The following is a 14326-nucleotide window of genomic DNA, read 5'->3' as shown; positions in this document are numbered from 1 at the left end:
GCACTATTCACAATAGCAAAGACTTGGAATCAACCCAAATGTCCATCTGTGACAGACTGGATTAAGAAAATGTGGCACATATACACCATGGAATACTATGCAGCCATAAAAAAGGATGAGTTTGCATCCTTTGTAGGGACATGGATGCAGCTGGAAACCATCATTCTTAGCAAACTATCACAAGAACAGAAAACCAAACACCGCATGTTCTCACTCATAGGTGGGAACTGAACAATGACATCACCTGGACTCGGGAAGGGGAACATCACAAACCGGGGCCTATCATGGGGAGTGGGGAGGGGGGAGGGATTGCATTGGGAGTTATACCTGATATAAAGGATGAATTGATGGGTGCTAACGAGTTGATGGGTGCAGCACACCAATATGGCACAAGTATACATATGTAACAAACCTGCACGTTATGCACATGTACCCTAGAACTTAAAGTATAATAAAAAAAAAATAAAATAAAAAAATTTAAAAAAATACAAAAGTACTTTAAAAAAAAAAAGAAAAGAAAAGAAAAAAAAAGGAAGAAAGAAAACAAAGTTCTAGCCAGTGCAGCCAGGCAAAAGAAAGAAAGAAAAGGCATATAAGTAGGAAAAGAGGAAGTCAAATTATCTTTTTTTTCTGATGATATAATTCTATAGACAGAAAATGCTAAAGACTCTACCAAAAGGCTCCCACATCTGATAAATTACTTCGGTAAAGTTTCAAGATACCAAAACAGCTTATAAAAATCAGTAGCATTTCTATGCATCAATAACACTAAAGCTGAGGGCTATAAAAATGCAATCCCATTTAGAATAGCCACACACAAAAAATAAAATACATAGGAGTGTATCTAACCAAGGAAGTGAAAGATCTCTGCAAGAAGAACTACAAAACACTTCTGAAACAAATCATAGACAACATAAACAAATGGTAATACATTCCACGTTTATGGATTGGAAGAATCGATATTGTTAAAATGTTCACACTGCCCAAGGCAATCTACAGATTCAACACTGTTCTTATCAAATTACCAATGTCATTTTTGACAGAATTAGAAAAAAAGATATTCTAAAATATGTAGGGAACCAAAAAGAGCACACATGGCTAAAGCAATCCTAAGCAAAAAGAACAAAGCTGAAGGCAGGCACCACATTACTTGACTTCAAACTACACTATAAAGCTACAGTAACCAAACAGCATGGTACTGGTTAAAAAAAATACAACAGACATAGATTAACAAACAGAATAGAGAACCTAGAAATAAAGCCAGACACCTACAACCTACTGATCTTCAAAAAAGTTCACAAAAATAAGCAGTGGAGAGAGGAATGCCTATTCAATTCTTGGTGCTAGAAAACCTGTCTAACTACACACAGAAGAATGAAACTGGACCCCTGCTTATCACTGTATACAAAACTTAAGAGGGATCAAATATTTAAATGTAAAACCTCAAACTATCAAAATCCTAGAAGAAAGCCTAGGAAATACCCTTCTGGACAGCAACCTAGGTGACGAATTTGTAACTAAGTCCCTGAAAGCAATTGCAACAAAAACAAAAAATTGACAAATGGGACCTAATTAAGCTAAAGAGCTTCTAAATGGCAAAAGAAACTATCAACAGAGTAAACACACAACATACAGAATGGGAGAAAATATTTGCAAACTATGCATCTGACAAAGCATTAATATTCAGAACTTGAAAGAAACATTAACAAATCAACAAGGAAAAAAATTAAAGAGTGGTCAAAGGTCATAAACACACACTTCTCAAAAGAAGACATAAAACAGCCAAGAAACATGTTAAAAAATGTTCTGCGTAACTAATCATCAGAGAAACATAAGTCAAAACCACAAGGAGATACCATCTTACACCAGTCAGAATGGATTATGAAATGTCAAAAAGTAATATGTTGGGAAGACTATGGTGAAAAGGGAACATTTATAGACTGTTCATGGGAATATAAATTGGTCCAGTCACTGCAGAAAGTAGTATGAAAATTTCTCAAAGAACTAAAAATAGGATTACCATTCAGTCCCATCAACCCCATTACTAGATATATACCCAAAGGAAAATAAATTATTCCACCAAAAAGATAGAATAAGTCTAGGTACCCAAAAACCCACTGGACTGGATAAAGAAAATGTGGTATACATATACCATGGAATACTATACAGCCATAAAAAATAACAAAATCATTTCCTTCATAGCAACATGCATGCAGCTAGAGGCCATTATCCTAAGTGAATTAAGACAAAACAGAAAACCAAATATCACATGTTCTCACTTACAAGTAGTGGCTAAATCTCGGGTAACATGAGCATAAAGTTGTGAACAATAGACACTGGGAACTGGAAGAGAGGGAAGGAAGAGAGGTGATAAAGGAATGAAAAGCTTCCTATTGGTACTATGTTCACTATCTGGGTGACATGATCAATAGAAGCCCAATCTTAGTATGACACAGTACACTCTTGTAACAAACTGTAACAAACCTGCACACATACCCCCTCAATCTAAAATTAAAATTAAACAATAAAATAAAATAAAATAAAATAAAATAGTGATAGTAGATGCATCACTAGATCCTTATTATACAATGCACTGATATAGTAACACATGTATTTCTTTATTACAAATTTATCTTTTTACATTTAGATAACTACCTGTGTAAAAGCTTGCTTTTTTTAAAGCTATCTATGTATGCATATATATGTGTATGTGTATTGATATTTAAAAAATCCTACTCTGAGAAACATTTCATAGACTCCGTACAGGCTGCCCATGGGATTCATTATAAGAAAACTAAGGAATAACCTCTGATATCATGTGTGCCTCAAAATATGATGTAAAAGAAACAAGAAAGATATCCTTATAATGCATTTACAAATAAAGAAACAGAAAAGGGAAGGCAAAACCTTGTTTAAAGTCACTTAAATAAAGCTAGATAAGCCAAGAGGCTTGGATTCTTTTCCACGTTCTCTCATACGTCCACCTGAGCATCTCTGACACTTCCAGAAGCCAAACTGATATGAGTTCTGCCTAGTTACAAATCTCTGAAATCTCATCTTTGCTTCTGAATTACACTAAATTATACGTATCAAAAAACTCGGGCCTGACACAGTGGCTCACACCTGTAAGCCCAGAACTTTGGAAGGCAGAGATGGGCAGATCACTTGAGTCCAGGAGGTCAAGATCAGCCTGGACAACATGCAGAAACCCCATCTCTACAAAAATACAGAAATTAGCTGGGTGAGTGCCTGTAGTTTCAGCTACTTGGGAAGCTGAGGTGGGAGAATCACTTGAGCCCAGGAGGAGGAGGTTGCAGTGAGCCAAGATCACGCCCTGCACTCTGGCCTGGGTGACAGAGCCAGACACTGTCTCAAAAACAAACAAACAAACAAACAAACAAACAAACAAACAAACTTGAGGAAGATGCTCTAAATGCTTTGAGAAGAAGGCTATGCTAAGTTTCTAATCTCCCTTAGTTGTACTGGCTTCAAAGTCAGTTAGTGGTTTAGAGATACTTCCCACAGAATGAGCTCAACTCTCAGCTAGGGACCAGAAAAATAACAAACTCTGATATAGGCAACACAACAGTTGAAAAGATGACTTTGAAATTGGATACAATCCACTGAGCAGCTTTCCACAGTGTGTTTTGCTCCTACCATACTGTATTGCTTGAAGGGCCTTTGAAGTCCACATTCAAATCTGCAACTGTTTTTGAGTGTGATGCAATAAGATACCCTAGAAAATTATGGTGGATAGAGGAATTAGCCTCCTGGATACCCAATAATAGATGAACCATGCACTCTTGGGAATTCATAATTAGTTCAGATGATCCTCGAAAACGTTATCTGTTCATCCAGAGCTTATCTAAATCATCTGAATTTCATCACCATCCAAATTTCAGCTCACACTCGTGTGAGGATTTCCTTTCCCATGCGATTTCTCTTTCCACTCTCAGCCAGAAATAGTCCACACACTTTCTCAAGGTCAGACAGCTGACAGGTCTCAAGAGGGCTGGAAAGCAAAAACAAGCAAAAAAGTAAATAGCAATACATTCAATGTAAAATCCAGTTGTAGAGAATTAACTTCGCAAGTGAATACTGCAGACCTTTATATATTGTGCTGTGAAAATATCTGTAAAGGATACCATAAGTGTGGCCATTTTAATGTACTTGTAGTGGTCAATAGTAATACTTCATTGATTCTTGCTGCATGATCCAAAATCTAGGTTATACCATGAAATTGCAAAATAGAAGAGTTGGGAAGTTTAGAAAAAATAGCCACAGAGATGAGTAAGACCTGGTGATTTAAATCTACAAGGAAACATTCAAAGAAACAGGACTATTCATCACGGAGAAGAAAAAACTGAGAGCAGCCGAGAAGCATACTACCTAAGACTAAATAAAATAAAACCAAAAGGAAAAAATATCTTAGACAAGATTAAAGAGTGACTGTGGTTCACTTATCCTGAGATCAAAACCAAAGGACAACATTATAAAGTGCTCTGAGATATTGTCTGATCTTCAACTTGTTCACTTTCAGGGTGATTACTATGGGAAAGCATATAATCTCCTCTCTGAAAATCTCTATTGAAATATTATTTTCTGTCTGACATCATTTAAATATGCCTTATCTTGATTTAAGAAAATGGGCAAGATTTTCCAAGTTCTCTTATTATTAATGAATTCCTATATTCTGTATGTTATCTTATGATAAGAACAATTGCAATCACCAAGGAACCTTGCCTATATAAATTGCCATGTTTCAAGAGGTGTCCTTTTTAAGAAATAATGATATAACATGGAGATCCCAGCTAGTGAAGGGTAAAAAAGTCTGCACTGAGAAAGAAGCATAGTGTGCCCCCCAATCGTTTCTCAGACTCACCTTCTAATTTGCTGAAGTTGTTGAGTAACATTTGGTTTTAATATAGAATGTGATGATTCACGCAGACACAGTTATCTGTCTTATGATACCCACTGAAATTAAGTGAGAAACATTAAAATAACATTGGGTATGAAAGTAATATTAACTGCCCAGTTTTTCCAAAGAAGTCCATGAGCTTCTTCACATTTCATAGCCTACTTGCTTTTCTGTGGGGTCATGTCACTAGTTTTGCCAATAACCTGTGAACAGAAGTGCCATGTCTCTTTTCCAGGTCAAAATACACAAAATATACACCTCATCCTGTATATTTCTTCACATGTTTCTTCCATGAGGCTGTGATCCACATAGGAACTATGTGCTAAGAAGGCAGCATTGGAAGGCAGATATTGATTGAGTTGTTGCAGTCTTAGTGTGAGTAATAAATAGAATTTGAAGAGTTAAACATCGCCCACCTATGCTGACTCATAGTTGCAATAATTCTTGAGTAATAGTTGAGATAAAAGCATTTCCACTCTACTCTCAATTTTCCCAATAGCCACTCCTGTAAAGAAACAGCATCACTAATTTTTGACTAAGGGTGAGGAGATGCTTTTTTACCCACTGACCAACGAAAATTTGAAACTAGCAATCAGTCATAGCCCTACATACCGATTATGATTAACACAGAGATTTCTTTAAAACTATGAACATCACATGATCTATTTAAACAATTATAAAAAGTTAGCTCATATGAAAACACCCCCCACATATATATAAATAGAATCTTACATTTACCTAATATTAAGGAAATATTGATGTTATTGGTGTATTTTTAGCATTTTTTCCATTTACATATTGTATGAACCCATTTAAGGCAAAGAATCATTTTGTATATGTTCACACACAAACATTAGTTAGGTATTTTATGATTTTATATTACAGACATTTGTATAGAGCATACTATAGAATTAAGAAAATGTGTATTTTGCTATAGCAGAAAAATTATTTAAGCACTTTTAGGCTCAGGTTTTGGAGTAAATAATATCCATAGAATTGTGAAGCACTAAGATTCTGGTTGAAGAAAAGTAACAAACATAGAGTTTTATAGAGTAAACAATGTACTTGCCACAACCATCGTCATTTTTTTCTCTTTAATTCTCATGATTGTTTGAGATAAGGATTTTTATCTCTACAACAAAAAAATCTTGTTTAACAAGAAAAGAAATGGAATTAGGGTTTCAATCCAGATTTAGATCTCTTATTTGCACCATACATCAACCATGCACTAAGAATGTTTCCTTACTGTGTCACCAGGGTCCTGGCAGAAACTCAAATAGGGAGAAGTAAATGGGATTTAATAAATGAACAATTCAAAGATATAAAAATGTGGATAAGGGAAATCATAGGGAAGATGAAACACCCGACAGGTTGAAATAGCAGGGAAGCCTTGAGAACCTTAGACATGAAAGCACACACTTGAGGTCCTTGATAAGGAAATGACCACCATCAACCTGTGTTCTCTCTCCCCAACAATTGAGGGTTTCTTACTTGTGGCTTCCATTGCTCAAATACAACTGAGATACAGGGCAAAGGAGCCTGGTTTATGCTGCCCACTGAGGTCAGCCTCCTGGGCACAGAGTAGGGCATACAAGGTGGGGGTGAATCCGGAAGGACAAAGAGAGATTACCCAGACTACATGTCAATCACTTTCAAATATAGATAAACCACTTGGACACATCTGTATTGGAAAGAAATGTATCTTCATGAAAGGCAAGCTGAAAATATAATTAAGAATGAAATTGAGTCAGGTATGAACCATTTCCTAGGCAAAGGTTTTTTCACATATTAGTCAGAGAAAACAGCTGGTTGTGAAAGAGAAGAGCCTTCTGAATTTGAGCAGGTGTATGATTCTGGTGAAAATAAGGATATGAGTCAAGAAAAACAGATGAAAGAAAGAAAACTTTTGAATGAGGAGGGGTAAGGAATTGAGGAAGAGTTTGGTTGTATGACTTGGGAAAGGCAGATGGAAGGCTGGCATGATCATGAGGGAATGACAGCTGGAGTTAAGACCTTGTTGATAACAAATACACATACATGTTTTATTTTAGTTACTATACATAGTCTTGTGGAAAAATAAGTCTGTATTTATTCACCATAATGGGGCATGCTGGCTTTTAAAATAATGAGTTCTGAGTGAATTAACTTGATAAAGATAAGATGAGGGCAAGTAAAAATTCTACAATGCCTGTATTCTCTTTTTTTTCCCATCTCTCTTTAATACAGCCCAATTATATTTCCATGAGGATATAATAAGACAAGAGATTTTATTTAAGAAGTGGGAGTGGGGCGGGGGGAGAGAGAGAGAGAGAGAGAGAGAGAGAGAGAGAGAGAGAGATCGATTCTCTAGCAAAAATCCAGGGATTATAAAGATGAATTAAACCTTCGACTCAGTTTCATGGTATCTGAAACCCAGACAGAGTTTTCATCTATTCTTCTGAGGACAGTTCCAGAGATTAGCCATGAGGCATTATCTGTATAATAAGACAACTTTTGTTCACAATTAAGTTCTGCCCTTCATCTTCCCATCACCTCTCCCAGAGCACTGAAGAACTTCGTTCCAGTCCATTTATTTTAGTCTCATTAATCTACCCTTAAAATCATTTCACCCTCCATCTCCTCTTCTCTTATTAAGTAGGATATATAAGCATCTGGACCTCACTGGGTTACTGGGTAATCATACTCATGTGATTTTTTTCCCTCATGCATATTAATAAATTTTGTAAACAGTTTTCTCCTATTAATCTACCTTTTATCAGCTCATTTTCAGTGAACCATCAGTAAGCAGTGAGGACACTTTCATTCTACCTCTATAGATCGGTAGGAGGTGTTGAAAACAAATCCCATTTCTCATTTTCATTGATGGTTCACTGTATGAGTGAGTAGTACCTGCATAGAAGAGTTCATGACCCAGGAGTAAGATTCAATCTTTAGAAACCCTTGCTTATCTCAAAGAATGTTTGAAAAGAATTGCACCAGTCAATTCCTCTAAACACTAAGTGGCTTCACACGAAGTCGTCATCTCATTTTTAGCTTTTCCAGATATGCTGGCAGATTTGGCAACAGCAGGTTTGCATTCCTAACATAGCAACTCCATGGAGGGCGCAAGTAATGCTGTGCTCTTTAGATGAGGCACATGTTCTCATCTAGAACTAACTACTAACAAGCTGTGTATCTTAGTATAGCTTTAATCCTTCTATACTAACGGTCTTAGTCTGCTCAAATTCAGTTCTATTTTCTGCCAGATCTCTCCTGACATTTGCTGTTGTCAACAATAATTCACACTATTGTGATATATGATGTATTATAATTATGGGTTTATATTATGGACAAAATCATACTCTCAGGGAACCCACAAATGGTTCCAGTACAGAATTATTTAAGGTTCCATTAAGAACAAAGTAAATTATTGCAGTGCTGGCCAACAATCTAGGTGACCTACTTAGGAAAAGGCATAGTTGCCCAAACTGTTGTTTTTTTACAATTTTTATTTTTTACTAATGCTTGGTTCTTCCAATATACCACTGAAATCATCTGAGCATGGAGTTCTATTTGAAATTAATGAATGATCCAAAGGCAGATGAATTTATGTGAGAAGTAGACCAGTTTTAGCATGTAAACAGTATTACCAAATATTGTTTTCTGTTCCCAAATAAATGTTGCCCAATTAAGCATTAAAGTGACAATAGACATTTGGCTGTTATTTGCTTTCCAGAATCATCTGGCTCTGTCTGTTCATTGTATCAGGGTGTTCCTGTCATCTGAACATTCAGGCCAGTCCTGAAGTTGCACAACGCAAGTTGAGGAAGCAAAAGAACCACTACTTAAATTGGTCCATGCAGATTTCTCCTGACCATTATGGTTATTTGTTAGGATTCTCCATGGCCTGGGGTCTTTTTGCTTTTACTTTACTGTGGGCCAGAGTTGTATGGCTGCCCCATGAAATAAATTTAGTTTCTGTATCAATAGCCACATTAGAGACTACCAAGAGTTCTTAAACATTTGTGGTGCTATGGACCCATGCCGTCAGGTAAAGCCCATGGATCTCTCTCAAAATCATGTTTCTAAATGCATAAAATAAAGTACATGGGATTACAAACAAGTAATTACACTGAAATATAGTCATCAAGATATTAAAACATGGTATACTCAAAAGTATTTTATGTTATATGCTGATTTATTGCTATATTAAATATAAATATTTTAGAAGTATTATAATAATTGTCATAATTTCAAAGTCTGAATGTACTTAATGATATTCTGAGATATTTGCCACAACCATTCTATGAGATGACAAAATCAGGAGTCCTTTTAATGTGTGGTTTGCTGCCTATATTAACAATTGAAGGAAATGCTAAATTTCATTTAGAGTATGGTAAAAATAAAGATTTTTTTTTCCATTCATGTGCATAGAATCCTTGAATTCTATTCACAGACCCTTTGGAGGTTTATGAACCTTAGGTTAGGAAGGATCTATTCAAATCTAGATTACTGCTATAAGAATCAAACACTTGGGTGGGCACGGTGGCTCATGCCTGAATCCCAGAACTTTGGGAGGCCGAGGCGGGTGGATCATGAGGTCAGGAGATCGAGACCATCCTGGTTAACATGGTGAAACCCCGTCTCTACTAAAAATACAAAAAGTTAGCCAGGCGTGGTGGCAGGCATCTGTAGTCCCAGCTACTAGGGAGGCCGAGGCAGGAGAATGGCATGAACCCAGAAGGCGGAGCTTGCAGTGAGCAGAAATCGCGCCACTGCACTCCAGCCTGGGTGACAGAGCGAGACTCCATCTCAAAAAAAAGAAAAATCAAATACTTCTGCTGAACCAAGTCACTTTAGTGGAAAGAGAAGACTGATGTAGAGTGAGTCTGGAAAACACCTCAATCTATTGAGCCATTCTGAAACTAAAACATACATTAATAAAGGTTTTTAATAATAATATCAAGCATCCCCTCTTCTATTAGGTGAAGACAAAAAACTACTACTTAAATACTACTTAAACTTATTGATCTGCCACCCACTGAACTTGCTGGTTAGTGACCTGTTCTCATGTAAAGGGTTGGAAGCCAGCTTTCTAAATACAGCTCACTAGTAGGTTTAAGGAGTGAACATAGAACTAAACACAACACATAGTTCCATCAGTCTAGCAAGCAGGCTTCATGTATTGTAATCCTAGCATTTTGGGAGGCCTAGGTGGGCGAACTCCTGAGCTTAGGAGTTTGAAACTACCCTGGGCAACATGGTAAAAGCCTGTCTACTAAAATAACAAAATATTAGCTGGGCATGGTCACACGTGCCTGGAATCTCAGCTACTGGGCAGGTTGAGGCAGGAGAATCGCTTGAACCTGGGAGGTGGAGGTTGCAGTGAGCCACAATTGTGCCACTGCACTCCAGCTTGGATGATAGAGTGAGACTCCATCTCAAAAAAAAAAAAAAAAAAAAAGACAACCTTCAGCCAGCTTTTCCTTTGTAAAAATATTTTGTGGTAATGTTGACATGTATTAGTTCTCTTTGTCTGATTTGAGAGAAAAGCAATTTCAAACAGAAATTTTAGTTAGTCATTCTTTCCAGCTTTGTTTCCCCTCCACAAAGTGGCAATGTCTTGAATTTCTCATTTCTGAGTTACTGCCAGACTCTAATCATGACAGACTAGAGGTAAGAGGAAGAGTCAGGGACAGGCCTTGTAGGAGACCAGTACTTTATATTTTGCAGCATGCGAATACATTGTGCACTCCTAAGAGCCAGTGAAAGAGTTAAAAACTCACCCTCTCTGGAAAAGTAAAAAACCTAAATAGATATTTTTTAATAAGCTCCTCTCGGACAAAACATTTTTAGAACAGTTACTCACCATATCACAGCATTCAATAAATGTTTATTATTATTTTCCTCAATAATAACAACAATGTGTTAAAATGCTTTCCAACCAATCTGAAAGCTAAGCTGAGGAGGAAGGGGACGCTTGTCATTGCCTCCTCTCCTTTCAAGCCACCACAAATATTATGCTCTTGCTATTTTGTTTAACTTGGGCCGAATACACTTCATAGAGTAACGGGCAGGGAGAGTTGGAGTTGGGTGCATTAAGAATAAACTTCAAAAACCCTCTGGCTTTGGGGCTTTCTTGTGTTATTCCACCTCAAACCCAGAGGATATGAAAGATGGGAAGATTAGTGAGGGTTTTGCCCTGGCTGTTCTTTTACTGAATGGCTTCACAAATGCCAATTGAAATAATTATCAAGCCATTAGGATGATTTGCATTAAAAATGGTAACTTTAGCAAGCAGTCCCTGTGTGTGTAAAAGGGCAGTTGGGGGGTAGCATGTAATATTATAAAAGGCCTATTGAAGCCATACCAGCTTCCTGGCTTCCCGAGGATTACCACACAGTAGTTCACAAAAAGGTTATTCTTCCAGCTCTATTTATACTCACAGTACTTACAGTGCACGCTCCCAGCACACCCATTCCTGGTATTGATTTGTGCCTATGCCCAAATTATCATCTGGCATGGACAAGGCAGCAGCTTCTGAAGATGGTGATGCAATGCTTGGATCCTGGTAGAACAAAGAAAGGGCCTCTTCTTATCAAAACTTCCCCTTGCTGCTAAGATAAAAATACCAGAAGCCCTGGTACCATTTCCTATTTAATTTTTTTTTTCTTTTCACCCAACTGTCTCATTAAAGCCAGTGGTTTATCCTCCATCCCCCTTTGAGTGTCTACTTAAAAGAACAAGGCAAGATATTATGGGGATCAAATTTTCATTTAATTTACCACTTTTCTCAGTGAGGGAGGCAGTTACCTTATACATGGTATTATAAATATTTGTAAATGATGGTTTGTCAACATCTCACACTCTACTGGGTGACGGGGCTGGTGCAGTGAATGAGAGTGTAGTGTCTGACAACTGTTAACATCATAGATGACAGTTCTTAAAAGGTGCAGGGGGAGGAACACAGGCAAGATGAGGGACTATGTGGCCCAGGAAGCTATTACATGGGCCATGCTTTAAGTATTTGCTGAAGGTGACCAAACAGGTGTTGTGGAACAGTTTGACCAAATAGGCACCACTGAATTCTCAGACTTGAGTATGCCCCCGAATTGCCCAAGGAAAGGCTTAATTATTGGGGTGGATAGCCTCCACCCCAGAGAATGTGATTCAGCAAATCTGTTGTAGACCCAGGAAGCTGTATTTTCAATAAACACCAAGGTGAGTTCAATGCGGTTGGAAGAATAAAGACTGCTCTTAAGTGTAAGCCGGGTACCATAAGTTTTTGAACATTTCATGAGAAACCTATTAAAAGACAAAATTACAACAATTTAGTCTAAAGTATAACTTGCTTTTATTTGCAATTCTAGAATCTGTCAATATCACATTCTACAAAATAGAACGAGTGTTCCAATGAGCTCAGCAGAGAAAGTTGACCTTATAGACAGAAAAGGGCTGAAGAAAGTAGAAACAGAGAACAAAAGCAGATGGGTGGTTTCAAAGTTACTTTCCTTATAGGATTAAAACAGAGGAAACCTTCTTATTATGCTGACCGAGGTTGACAGGAATCTCCTGGTTTTTTGAAAACTGGCTCATTTCAAAGTTAAGTTTGATTACATGGCATTAGCACAAACGATTTCATTCTGGTTGGGTCTGGTCTGCTGGAGCCCAGTGCAGGAGGCTGGTCCAAAACAATGGCCTCCTATAAACTTTAATAATCCTAAACAAAATGACAAATTGTAAGTGTACAGCTTAATAGATCCTCAAAAGAGCAGATATTTCTGCTATTCAGCAACTGCCTTAAAAGAAAGTAGAGGATGTTTTGAGGACTTTAAAAGCCTAACTTAATGCTCATTTCTAGTAATTGCTGCCACCAAGAGAAGCCCAACTTCTAATGCCATAAATACTTTTAAACTGTTTCTGAACTTTATAGAAATAAAACTCTAAAGGATGTACTTTTAATATTTTCTTTCACTCAGTATTCTATTTGTCAGGTTCACCCATAATATTGGCTATAGGTATATTCATCACTTCCTTTCTTAAAAAATGTATCTTCTTAGCATTCACTTTGAGATAGTTGGGTCATTCAATTATTATTTCTAGCTTTTGAATTTTTTATCTTTTCCACTAGTAATGAGACAGCTAGTTGATTCCAGGTGTCCACCTTGAGACATGCCAAAATTAATTTTAGCCATATGTTGTTTGTTTAATTAAATCTATGGAAACAAACAAAATCGTAGCAGGACGAGCCACAGACAAAACTCCTCAGACACTGAGAACCATTTTCCAAGCATGGCCCCAGGATCAAATCCATGACACACTTGCACAGGCACATGTGCTAGTTTTGTCGTATCTCTAACTATGTCTTCAACTACTTGCCTTGATCATCTATTTGTAGACAGCGATTAGTAAGGTTAAATTTCCCACACACCCCTCCTTCAGCTGCTAGCAAGTAGTCGAGAGCCAATCTATTTTGATAGATAGCATTTCTCATCTGAGTTTCTTGCTGGCCCAGAATAGTCAAGGCTCTGCCGGTTTTATTAGTGATTATTTCTAAGACAGCTTGTAACCGTATGATTCAGTTGATCATGTAAATGGGGTGCAGTATCCCCACAAGCTGTCTTGTGCCCAAATAGCAGGCCCATAATATTGCATGATTCTCTCAGGGGCCATTCATCATCTTTCCAATTTCCTATAGCTATACTTCTCTTTTCATGGGAAGCAAAGACAAGGAAACCCAGGAGTTTGCCTGTTTTATGGGCAGTAAGAAGAAAGATGGTTTAATAGTGCCAGTAACACAACTACCTGCCCACTGGTCAGGTAATCTGGCATAAGCTCTATGCCCATATATCCAGTATAATCCAGTGGGGCTGTCCAGTCCCGGTGGGACTCTGGGTGAGTCCACATGGTTTGCAACTTTGGGAATTTGCTAAATGGATTCCTCTCTGTTTGATTTGAACTCCACCAAGTGACTGTTTTGTGGTACCATTATACAGTTTCTGTCCCAGACAACTAAGTCGTCCTACAGGGTGAGTGAATTCTTTTCCTTCTCTAGCTATGCAATATTGTCCAATAATTGAGGCTTTTAGGACCCAGAAATTATCAGGGTGATTCTTTTGAGCTGGAAATCCATCAGAAACTGGGTCTGTAGGCACTAATTCTTGGACTTCCCATGGCCATTGATCTCCCATTACAGTTCCTCCACATACATAACATGAAGTGACACTGAGAGACTGGGTTACACGCTCGGCTAATTGCAAAAACAAATCTCTTGTTTTTCCTGGAATTTCTATTATTGGTACATTTAGTTCATCATAGAAAGTTTGAAACACTGGCTCAGGAGATCGTTTGTAAACTTCTTCTCAAACCAAGATATTTACTTCAGGATCTAGTCCGGCCCCATCGATTCCTAAGGCCACACGCTCCCCT

General features: G+C 37.5%; 1 long non-coding RNA gene across 1 annotated transcript in view; it reads right to left on the bottom strand.

The window, feature by feature from the left end:
* The window catches only part of LOC108533116 (uncharacterized), a 37895-nt gene extending 26443 nt beyond the window's left edge, over window positions 1-11452 (bottom strand). The window contains exons 1-3 of the long non-coding RNA XR_001886660.1: window positions 11353-11452; window positions 4883-4974; window positions 3908-4012 (exon numbers count right to left, since the gene is read on the bottom strand). This is a non-coding gene — a long non-coding RNA (uncharacterized LOC108533116). The remainder of the gene's footprint in view (window positions 1-3907; window positions 4013-4882; window positions 4975-11352) is intronic.
* Between the last annotated feature and the right edge of the window lie 2874 nt (window positions 11453-14326).

The sequence above is a fragment of the Rhinopithecus bieti genome, unplaced genomic scaffold, assembly GCF_001698545.2.
Source record: "Rhinopithecus bieti isolate Rb0 unplaced genomic scaffold, ASM169854v2 scaffold_65, whole genome shotgun sequence".
Lineage (NCBI taxonomy): Eukaryota > Metazoa > Chordata > Mammalia > Primates > Cercopithecidae > Rhinopithecus > Rhinopithecus bieti.
Note: the sequence above shows the minus strand (reverse complement) of the source record. Positions and strands in the feature narration are given on the sequence as shown.